Source organism: Anomaloglossus baeobatrachus, chromosome 7 (assembly GCF_048569485.1).
Source record: "Anomaloglossus baeobatrachus isolate aAnoBae1 chromosome 7, aAnoBae1.hap1, whole genome shotgun sequence".
NCBI classification, from domain to species: Eukaryota; Metazoa; Chordata; class Amphibia; order Anura; family Aromobatidae; genus Anomaloglossus; species Anomaloglossus baeobatrachus.
This window is the reverse complement of record NC_134359.1, coordinates 240,336,710-240,349,387: the sequence shown is the minus strand read 5'-3', so window position 1 is coordinate 240,349,387 and position 12,678 is coordinate 240,336,710.

The following is a 12,678-nucleotide window of genomic DNA, read 5'->3' as shown; positions in this document are numbered from 1 at the left end:
TCAATAACGTTGATTCAAGAGGAAAATTTCAGTAATCCAAATAACCTTCTTGTACAAATATAGACTCCAATAAATATATTATTAAAAAAACACTCATTGTGTTTAAAAGTCCCCCATCTTTCTTACCGTTAGTGTCTCTTTCAGCTCTGAGAGATGGTCGCGAGGGTTATCCAATGCCATAGGAAATAAGGGGGCACCTTTCCCCTATTGAGATCACCACCAGCAACAATAGACCATATCAAGAAAGAAAGAAAAAGAATTGCTGTATATAGGGATCAACCAATAAGATTTTGTTCAGATCATCAAAAACATATTTTATTGGCACAAATTTTATACATACAAAAATATCCACACAGAACAGTGAAAAATAACAAATAAAAACATCTAAAAACAGTCAACGAACACCCCAATACATAGTTCCATGTTAGGAGCCCAGCACCATGATCCTGAATAGAACTCCACTAGACATACAAATCGATAATATTCACAGGCATAAATGCAGGACCGGTGTGCAAATTGTCACTGCAAACCCTATGCCATATAGTACTCTAGAGAATCGTACCCCATCTGGCACCATCATCAATAAATACAATATAATGAGTACAAAATACTAGCAAAAGAAGAAATGAAGATAACCTTATAATGAGGAAAGCAATACACCCAATTCAATAATTAAACCAGGTAAGTCACAGACTATCCAGAATAATCCAGAAAGTCATCACCAAGATGTATTACCCCTTGCTAGAAGTCCAAGTTTATGGTGGTGTGAGGCCTCAGGATCGGCGCAAGTATGGGGTGTTGCCCCACGCGTATCGCCACTGGAGATGTGGCTTCCTCAAGGGCCAAAAAATGAATGTCACACCATCTTAAACTTGGTAGTAGTGTGAGACCTCAGCAACAGCAGAAAGGAGGGGCTCTGAGGAGCTGTCAATAAGGCTAAATGGCAGAAATTAAGTTTACAATTTTTAAAAAATGATACAACAATTCTGACAAGGATTTTTAAAATAAGTACAATATAGGGTCTAATAGATTTATTTATTAATATATATAGTTTGGGAAATTTGTTTCCTTTTTTTTAACTTTTATGGAAGCAACAAAAAGATTTGTTGCAAATGTTTCTCTTCATATTGCCAGTGAATCTGCCAATTTAACCTCTTCATGACATGGCCAATTTCTATTTTTGCATTTTTGTTTTTTCCTTCCCTTCTTCCCAGAGAACTAACTTTTTTTTTGTCTGTATAAACATAAGAGTGCTTGTTTTTTGCGGGACGAGATGCATGTTTGAATGACATCATTCATTTTACCACATAGCGTTTTGTAAAAGGAGAAAAAAATCCAAATGTGGAGAAGTTGTGACGAAAGAAAAACAATTCTGACATAGGTTTTTGGGAATTGTTATTACAGTATACATTTTTTCTGGTAAAATTATCTTTTAATATGATTATCCTCATCAGTAAAATTACGGCAATACCAAACCTGTCTAGTTTTCTGTATTATTTTAGTGGCGAAAAAAAAATCAGAAGTTTTAAAAAAAATAAATAAATAAAAAAATAAAAAATATATAAATAAATAAATAAATATTATTTGGGAGGTTGTGTTGCCATTTTCCAAGACCCGTACCGTTGTCATTTTTCGGTGAATGGATCTTTGTGATGGCTTTTCTTGTTTTGCAGGGATAGACAATGTTTTTATTGTAACCACCTTGGGATATGATGTTTTGATCACTTTTTACAGCATTTTTTGTAGTATGGCAGCAACCAAAAAAAACGTAATTTTGTGGTTCTTTAATTTTTTTGTTTATAGTGTTTACCATTTGCGTTACTTATTTTTATATTTTGATAGCTAGGATGTTTCTCAATGCGGCGATAGCACATGTGCATTTTTTTTAGTTTTTTTATAAACTTTATTTTTAACAGGGCAAAAAAGGGATGATTTGAACTTTTATGTTTTAATTTTTTCATATTTTTACAACCTTTTTATTTTGTTTTTATTAGTCCCCATAGGGGACTAAAACCTGCGATCATCATTGCTGTATATAGCAGAAATCACAGTCTCCTTTGAAGCCCAACCACAGGCAGAGTTTAAAAGGAGCGCTGCTATGACAAACATGGAGGTCTTCAGGCCTTCTACTGTCATATCAACCCATCATCAACCCACAATCATGGTACGGGTGCGCCAATGGGCACTTAGAATGGGAAGTTAATATGCCAGAGAGTGTTAAATCCCGCTATCAGAGTTTGACACTGGGATTTAGCAGGTCAACAATTGCAGGCGGAACTCCGATCCAACTGCTTTAATACACATTCATTACCTGTTGGATATGGGGCAAACTCACCTCATGAGCCTACTCCATGCACCTGCTTCCAACATGCACCTTACACGTCATGAAGAGGTTAAAGCACCACTCTAGCATTATTTTTCATTGCACCACTGGAGTGGTGCTTTACATTTAAGTCACCTTACCCCTGCTGTTTTCATCTGTTATCAACACAGCTCAGGTCAGTCTCCGCCAATTTGTGACCTGTTGGCAGCTCCAGTGTTTCATGTTGCACACTGGACGTCATAACTCAATACAAGTCTATGAGAGCCTCTTTCTGTCCTCATTCTGGCTCTCATAGAGTTGAACTGGGAGCTTGTGACATAGCTTCTGATTTCTGGCTAGTCAGAAGTTACAGTCACAAGATGGCGCTGCGGCACCAGAGCAATGCTAAAAAAGCATGAAAGCAGTAGAGATTGCATATAAAACAGGGGGCAGTGGATTTAGATTTAAAGTGCCACTGCAGTGCTAACCCCCCCAAAAACTCTGGAGGGGTGCTGTAAGAGAGATCCTGAGAAGTGATTTTTAAACATGCTTCACCAATTCAAATAGCTTATGCCTGTAATCTACAATACTTGAATCACAAGTTGTCCTTCTATACATCCATAAATACAGACACACAAAATCAAGATAGGATGCCATAAATATATACATGTAGTACCCCACGGGGCAGGTGGTTAACCTACTCGTCGCCGGGCTGTTTCAGGTCAGGTCAGGGCTTGCCCGGTTCCGTTGCCCGGAGGCGTACAGTTAAATGGTGGGGGAAGTGGGGTATTGGGAAAAGTTTGTTGAGACGCCACCTGTGATATGTGGCCAGGGAAAAGCCACCGCTGCCGGGTTCCTTGTAGGGGTAGGTGTTCTGGCAGCCGGGATGGTGTCGCTCCCCACAGGCGGAGCGGGCCCCGGGTGGATGATGAGGGTTGTAGTGGCAATTGGCACCTAAGCACTGGGCGACGGCGCCAGTAAGGACGAGCCAACACAGTCTCTGCGAGTTCAGGGTGTAGTTTACTCACAACTTCAGCTGCCAGCCTGGTCACGCTGGTTACTACCGTGATGGGCTCCGGTCAATCAAAGATCCGCTAAGGGGTCACCACCAGTGTTTTGGAAGAGAAGGAGTGAGAGTTCTATTTCTAGGGTGTCCCCCTCCGCAGTTAGGTGCCCTGGCTGAGCTCCTGCTCCAAGCTCCTGGGCAAAGTAAAGTCCAAGTGTTCCAGGGATGTCTTGCCAGAACTATGGTCCTGGTCTGCCCTTGATGTGCGTGTGTTGCGCCTATTTCTACCCCAAGAGGAGTTTGCCCCCCAGGTGGCTGGATTCGGTGACCAGGAAGTCCCATGACCGTTATGACCACCCCCCTGCCTACCCTGAGCCAACCCACCCTATGTGAGGGCTGCTAAGCTGTATGTAGTGTGTGTGTGTGGTACACCGGTGATTAACCCCCCCTACCTGAGATAGATACCGCACCTTAATTGAGGTGCAGTACCCTGTGGTGACCAGAGCCTCAGGGGCACCACATTTCCCCATGGCAAATGACAGCACTCCTGGGCTGCAACAAAATAAAGTTAACAGCGCACTTTTTATATGCATGTAACAGGTTAACAAGAAAACATCTTTTCCCCATTTTTGGAAGCAGCATTGACTTCAAACGTTTCAAACATGTTCAACATTATTGATCACAGGTCATCAAAACATTTCAAATTAGAAAATATCAGCAATGAAAAAACATTCTGCATATGAAAAACATTAACAATTATTCTTGCTTGGTTGCTGGTGTTTCCAGAGGGCAGGTTCCGATCCCCTGGCTTGGCACAATCACTGGACATCCTCTGGCATAATGTCCTGATTTGCCACATTGGCGGCAGATGGCTGCCTATCGGCATCATAATGGTCAGTGGCTGGGGGTGGTGGGTTCTTCCCACTTTAAGTGCTGGTTTTCCTAAATCATCCCAGCTATACGTTTATCCATTTTCCGATTGAATATTTCCATTGATGGAGAGCTCATTACCTCCCGTCGTAGCCTAGGAGGTAGTGAGTCTTTGAACTCTCCTCTTTTCATTATGATCTACCCTTCAAAGTTTTTGCCTTGGAACAGTTTCAGTAATGACGTAAAAAGTTGCAGTTATTGCTTATGTAGAAGGTAAAGTTATCAAGTAATATTATCATTTATACTTAGAAATAAAAATTGTCTGGGCCCGGATCTCCAAGCAATAATGGAAAGATGATGTCACCTTAGATTCATCTCATACCCTGATGACCCTGATGTCCCCAGGGCTCCTTGGTCAGCTGCCATTAACAGAAACCTGATTGACTTTTCTTAGGACATTCCTATTTTCCTTCTGGGATCATTTGGAATAAAGAGATGACAAATATAAGTATAAATGCTTCTTAGAATAACTCCATCACTGCGCATTACCAGCCACATCCATTAGACACCTTCCCTCAATAAATATATTTAATGCTTGGTTGACCCAATTGTCTTTTCCAGCATACAAGTTTTAATGGATGAAAATAGATGCCAGATTTTTCTTTGTAAAAAGAATACCGAAGCAATTACTAAAGCGCAATTTTTAGGCTATAAAATATAGTCCGGGCAGATGGCAGGACATGCTTATTCTACATGAACTGATCATACTGGTGCAATAAATTATCCAAGCAAATTGTGCAACAGCAAAGCCTCTTACAATTACTGGGACCATTACGACGCCAATGGAATCCTAAAAGCATTGACCTTTCCATACAATAATTTTATCATTAGATTTCATAAATGTCCTCGGTTAACTCTTGAGTGTGTTTCAGAAGTGTGGCTAAATCCAGAATATGTGTATATGTGTAATATCACAGTGTAAAATTAGAGGGAATTAAGTGTTATGTAAATGCATGATATTTTTTTTGCATAATAAAAGGTTGTGCAACTTTCCAATATACCATACGCTTTCTATCATTTCCTCACAGATTCCAATATCTCTTGTAATCCTGTGGTTGACTGCACAAATCTGGTTAAGAAATCTGTACTAGTCACACACCAAAATTCGCAGCAATGTCTCAGACCATAATAACACATTCTTAAAATCTCCTTAAAAACCTCAGTAGGGCAACTCCGTCCAGACTCCCCGATGCCGAAGAAGCTGACGTCCTGCTCTGTGAGGGTACAAACATCCGAGGCACTGAGTGAATTCTAGTCTCTGTCATTTTGAGTTCATTTAAAAAGGGGGGAACCTTCCAAATAATTATATGTCTCTAGACATGGAGTCACCACTGTTGGAAGCAAATTACATATACATGTACAGTGTATCACAAAAGTGAGTACACCCCTCACATTTTTGTAAATATTTAATTATATCTTTTCATGACACAACACTGAAGATCTGACACTTTGATACAATGTACAGTAATCAGTGTACAGCTTGTATAACAGTGTAAATTTGGTGTTCTCTTAATAACTCAACAAACAGCCATTACTGTGCTTCTCCATCTGCCGTTTAAGGAGGCCCCACAGATGTTCCATAGGGTTCAGGTCTGGAGATGCTTTGCCAGTCCAACCCTCAGTTTCTTTAGCAAGGCAGTGGTTGTCTTGGAGGTGTGTTTGGAGTCGTTATCATGTTGGAATACTCCCCTGTTTCCTATACCTGTAATGTGACCTCACCATGTTTATTATACCTCTACTGTGACATCACCATATTTATTTTATATGTACTGTCTTTGACATATCTGTGTTTATTATCTCTGTACTATAAGATCACCATGTTTATTATCCTTGTAGTGTGACCTCACTATGTTTATTGTCCCTGTATTCTGCCATCAGTGTGGGTTACTATCCTTGTATTGTGACATCACTGTGTTTACTATGCTTGTGACAGAAGGTGCCGGCCCTGGGCCATACGGGCACCGCATTCCTTTGCCAAAGAGACTCTGTATGCGAATATGACTTGGGTGGGGTGCATGACACTTACTGGTTTCTTCAGGATGGTGTCCATCACCCCGCTGCAGTCACCATCTTGGACAGCCAGTAACTCATGCAACACCAGAGCTCGCTTAGTCAACCAGAAAGTTTACTTTATTCTTCACACCGTTATAACAGACATGACCTTCCTTTGCTTCCTTCATCTCAGTTTAGGGTACTACCTCTCAACCTGTCCCCCTCAGCTATCTTTGATCTCATCTTCAAGCTTCAGGGTCTATGGCGCCTTCCCCGTGACTCTGTTGACATTTGTCTGATTCTGGGCCCCGGCGGCTCTCTAACTGGACAGCCCTCTAAGCCCGCTGGGGTGAGCCTTAAGCTCTGGACCTATTGAGGGTAACCTCAGGGTAAACTCAGGGTTCCCTGATTGGCACTAGCACCACGGCCATGTCTTCTCATACTTGAACCCTATTCTAGACTGTCTCCTATCGAGACTTCAAAACTGTCCTCTGTCGCTTTCATTCTGCTGTTATCTCAGCCCATCCACTAGGTGGCACCTTTGGTAGCAGTCCCACTTTACTGTATCTAGAACCTGCACCCAGCTAGTAGCATAACATTTCCAATCAGTACTTAATATAACACACAAGTACTTGACATAACTGATACAGAGCAAGCCCACTTTCTACACTTGTACTGTCACAAGCACAAGCCCATGAATGCTGTGATTACCAACTGTCAATCTTCATTTATACCAAGATATTACCTCTAGGAATACTGTTAAAACCATCAAGCTTTTTGCAACTATTACGACTCTATAACCACCAAGCTTATTTCCTCTTGTAGGACTCTATAACCACCAAGCTTGTTGTCTCTTGTAGGACTCTATAACCACCAATCGTTTTGCCTCTTTTAGGACTCTATAACCACCAAGCTTATTGCCTCTTATAGGATTCTATAACCACCAAGCTTGTTTTCTCTTGTAGGACTCTATAACCACCAAGCTTGTTGCCTCTTGTAGGACTCTATAACCACCAAGCTTGTTTTCTCTTGTAGGACTCTATAACCACCAAGCTTGTTGCCTCTTGTAGGACTCTATAACCACCAAACTTGTTGCCTCTTCTAGGACTCTATAACCACCAAGCTTGTTTCCTCTTGTAGGACTCTGTAACCACCAAGCTTATTGCCTCTTCTATGACTCTATAACCACCAAGCTTGTTGCCTCTTGTAGGACTCTAGAACCACCAAGCTTGTTGCCTTAACGTGATTGAAGCTGTTCTTGAATGGCTTTGAAATGTCATTGTGAAATTGACCTGTATGCAATACAGTAATATGCAAAACAATTATACTCCCCAAAGACGTAACATGTCTGCAAAAATGTTTTTGTAAAAATGAAATTAACTCTTTCACATATTTAACATCTTTGTATGTTGCTGGCATTGGCGCTGTTAGCTATTTTGTGATGCAAAATGCCTTATCTGGGTCACAATTCCTATTTGCATAGAATTCTATGTGTAAGAGTAAGAAACTGGTATTATATAAACCATACTTCTATGGCCAAAATGAATCCTGAAACTGAAAGTTTTAGAAGTTTATCAGCAGGCATCCTGTTTTATTAAGTGGCATAGATTACTCCCCATAGACTAATACAGAAATATCTATATGTGTTTTTATAGCATCGCACCATTCATTTGCATAGTACATCGCAGCAGGAATAAACATAACAGAATATATAATGGCGATAACAGCTGAGTGTGTAGATGTAAACACGGAAAAATAAGAATTCCTGCTGTGTAGATGCCACCAACTAAGTTTTATGTGTGTGGCGTATAAGCTGGAGGGGATGGTGTTCAGATCCAGAGATGCAGATTTGGGCAATGCAAAAATCTTTTTGTTAAGTGTTCGTACAGATTGACAGATCTGACCTTTACAGATATTGAATGATAGTATATAAAACATTTCACATAATATCTAACACATGAGGATAGACAATTTTCAGACTTCCAGATTTTTTGTTTAGTTGGGAATAACCCTCCGCATATATCTGTAACTACAATTGACCACTGCAAAAGGAAAGGGGGCGAATCATGAAAGTATTTTTGCCAGAAAGCTGACATAAAACACTTTGGAAACATAAAATGGGCCCAAAAAATTGTGACTTTTGGCATACCGCCTGTTTTGACCCCTTTGCCCCCGAGCCTTTTCTTTTTTTATTTTTCCGACCGGATTTTTCGCTTGTGAAACAACGACCATAATGCACCGGATTGCTTCACTGTATGATGTGTGCAGACACCCAAGAGAGAGCAACTTTCTCAGACGTACTGTGACCCCCAAAAAATACCCGTCCTCCCTTCCGCAGGAAATAGTCTGTTTATAGCTGGCTGTATATGGGCAGAAACACGAACAGGCCAATCATTGACTTTCCATAATGCTCGATTCTCGCGTTGCGTTCATCCGAACGTATGACTAGGCTCGAATCGAGTAACGAACATTCAAGCATTTTAGTGCTCGTCCATCACAAGTAATAATTCTTCGACGGATACCAGTGATTGTCAGACTGCTTTTTTATGACATATTGTACTTCATGACAGTGGTAAATTTAGGACTACATTTTTTGCATTTATTTGTGAAAATATCGGAAATATGGCGAGAATGTTTCAATTTTCAAACTTTGAATTTGTATACCCTTAAATCAAAGAGTTATGTTACACAAAATAATTACTAAATAACATTTCCCACATGGCTATTTTACATCACTATCATTTTTGAAACATATTTTTTTTTCATAGGAAGTTAGAAGAGTTAAAAGTTTATCAGCAATTTTTCATTTTTTCAATAAAATTTACTAAACCATTTTTTTAGGGATCACATCACAATTAATGTGAGCTTGAGAGGCCTAGGTGACAGAAAATACCACAAAGTGACTCCCATTCTAAAAACTGCACCCCTCACAATGCTCAAAACCATATTCAATAAGTTTGCTAATCTTTCATGTGTTTCACAGAAACTATAGCAATATGGAAGGAAAAAGTGAAAATTTTAATTTTTACCACAAAAATGTTGCTTTAACCCAAAATGTTTTAATTTTCACAAGGGTAACAGGAAAAAGTGGACTATGCTGTTTGCTGTTCAATTTCTTATGAACACACCGATACCTCATATGTGATGGAAATCTACTGTTTGGGTGCATGGCGGGGCTCAGAAGGGAAGAAGCGCTATTTGAATTTTGAAATGCAAAATTGGCTGGCATCGCTTGCGTAAGCCATGTCGTATTTGTAAAGCCCCTGATGGCATAAACAGTGGAAACTCCCTACAAGTGACCACATGTTGGAAATTAGACCCCTCAAAGAATTTGTCTAGCTGTGTGGTGAACACCTTGTAACCCCAGTTGCTTCATAGCATTTTATAACATTAAGCCGAGGAAATGAAAAATCAAAATTTCCATCCAAAATGTTGTTTTAGCCCCAAATTTTGTATTTTCACAAGCGTAACAGGAGAACAAGCACCATAAAATTTATTGTGCAACTTCCCTTGAGTACTCTGATACCCCATATGTGGTGGAAAACTACTGTTTAGGTGCTGGGCAAGGCTTGGAAGGGAAGGAGCATCATTTGACTTTTGGAACTCAAAAGTGGCAGGATTTGTTAGCAGATGCCATGTCACGTTTGGAGAGCCCCTGATGGGCATAAACAGTCTTTGACTGAAGTACCATTTCTTGTGAGGACCACTTAAATTTGGCACATTTTTTTCCTGTATGGCCTTCATTTAGACTGGAGTACAAAGTATGATAACATGACTGGACTCCCCCTTCCTGGCAAAGTAGTGTTCCCCCCAACACAGCATGTTGCCACAACTGTGACTCCAACACAACATTCCACACAATATGATAGTCTCCACACTGCCTTCTATACAGTATAATGGTCCTCTACACAGTATGATGGCTCCTACAAACCTCCACACATTATGAAGGCTCCCGTCAGCCCTACAAACAGTATAATGGTCCCCACATTGCCCTCCAAACAGCCCAAACAGCATAATAGCCACAATGCAATTCTGCACACAGCTGCGAAACAGATAGACCCAAAACAAATATTCACACTGTATAATTGCCCAGATACAATTAAATGCCCCCACTTGCCCTCTATACAGTATAAGAGCCCTCACACAACCTTTCACATAATATGATGGACCCCACACAAAACACCACACTATGTAATTGCCCACATACAACTTATTGGCCCCCATTTTCCCCCTTTACAGTATAATGGCCTTCCATACAGTATAATGGCCCCCATACTCCTCCACACAGTATGATGGCCCCTACCTAACTATCTATGTGGCGCCCCAGGACCTGGTCGCCACAACAGCATTGCCCTCCCAAAGGGTTAATGCTGAGCCTGGAGGTAATTGGGAGGTCCATTGGCCAGCAAGTTTAACATCCAACGCAGTTTTCCCTCCGGCCAGCAGGGGGAGCTCTGAACCTGGAATTCCAGGGAGCATTCCTTAAGTCTGACCTGAGGGAGGAAGTAGTGTTCAGTCTGTAGAAAGAAGTGAAAGGAAGCAGACGCAGCGTGTGCTGTCCTGTGGATCTGGGGCCTGGAGCTGGAACAGCTTGGCCCAGGGAAGCAGGAGTAGCAGAGAGGCAGAGAAGAGACTCGCACATCGGAGTCTGTGGCCACCAGGGCTTAAAATACTCCCTGGTAGCCGAATCCGAAGGGCAGGAGAGCTGCAAGCACCTGGCCCATAAACAGCCCGAAGGTGCAGCTGCAGCATCAGGGCCCGATGTGGACTCCAGCAGAGAAGCACCAGAGAGGGCCTGCACAGCCTACCACAGAGGGAAAGGGACGTACCACCGGTCCCAGCAGCAAAGAGGGCCTTTGCTGGATCCAGAGAAGCAGGGTCCTATCGTAGTAAAGAAAGGAACAGGAGTAGGCCTCATACTCAGCTGGCCAGAAAGATCACCCCAAGTACTTCCAGGCCGACCGGATCCCCTTCACCACCTGTGATGGTCTCCCAGGATTGGACTGTTCCTAAAGTAAAAGAGGAGAAGGTAAAGAGACTGTTGTTTGTGCCTGGTTCTTTCATTGCCTGTCGGCCCTGCACCGTGTTAGCCACACAACACCATAGACTTTCACGAGCACTAACAGTGTCCCCGGGGCTCCGCTCCACCTGTGGGGAGCAGTACCACCATTGCTGCCGTATCATCACCCCGGAGGCCTCACACAGCAGCGGCGGCTTAATAGCCGCAGACCACAGGTGGCGTCACGAAACAAATACTTTAATTGCTCCCAAGTCACCAGCCATATTAAACTGACACCCACCAGGGCCACGGAGTCGGGCCCCGCCACCACTGACGTCCCCCGGACTAGTCCGGCCCGGCACCGGGTGTCCCATAGCCCTGAGGTGGGCGAGTCATCTACACAAGTCTCCACACTGTATAATGGCACACATATAGTATAGGAGCAAACAATAGCCCCCCAAACAGTATAATGGGCCTTACTAACCCTGCAAACAGTATAATGGCCAACCACATAGCACTCCAAACAGTATAATGGCCAACCACATAGCCCTCCAAACAATACAATGGCCTTCTGTAGCTCTCCAGTTTCCCCATTTAGCCTTCAAAACAGCACTTTGGCCCACACACAACCTTCCACACAGTATGATGGCCTCCACACAACCCCTCACACAGTATAATGGCTCCCACACAAACCTCCACACTGTATAATTGTCCACATACAGTATAATTCCCCCTTACATAGTCCTGCAAATAATATAATGGCCCCACATAACCCTCCATATAGCATAATAGCCCCCCCACATAGCCTTTCAAACAGTATAATGGCCCCTATATAGCTCTACAAACAGTATAATAGCCCCCACATAGCCCTCCATATAGCATACTAGCCCCCACATAGCTTTGCAAATAGTACAGCATATCACAAAAGTGAGTACACCCCTCACATTTTTGTAAACATTTTATATCTTTTCATAGGACAGCACTAAAGACATGACACGTTGATACAATGTAAAGTAATCAGTGTACAGCTTGTATAACAGTGTAAGTTTGGTGTAGCCTCTAAATAACTCAACACACAGACATTAATGTCTAAACTGAAGAAAAAACAAAAAGCAGCACCAAATGTGCACTTTAGCACTAAACATTCCAAACTGTACTTATTTTAAAAATTTTGAGATTTTTGGCAAAAAATTGCAATTTCTTGAGCTGCTTCGCCACGTCACGGCAAATCTCATTTGAAGCAGTCCTACACTAAAATATTTTTATAAAATGTGCCATACGGCCTCACATATGAATAGTAGAACTGCTCTTAGCAGCACTCACCTGGTCTATTTCAATCCCGTACCCATGACTGAGTCATGGCTATGGGCGGGACAGGTCCAAGCAAATGCTGCATGAAGTAAATAGCCTGTGGACAAAGCCTGATGACTAAGGGTATGTGCGCACGTT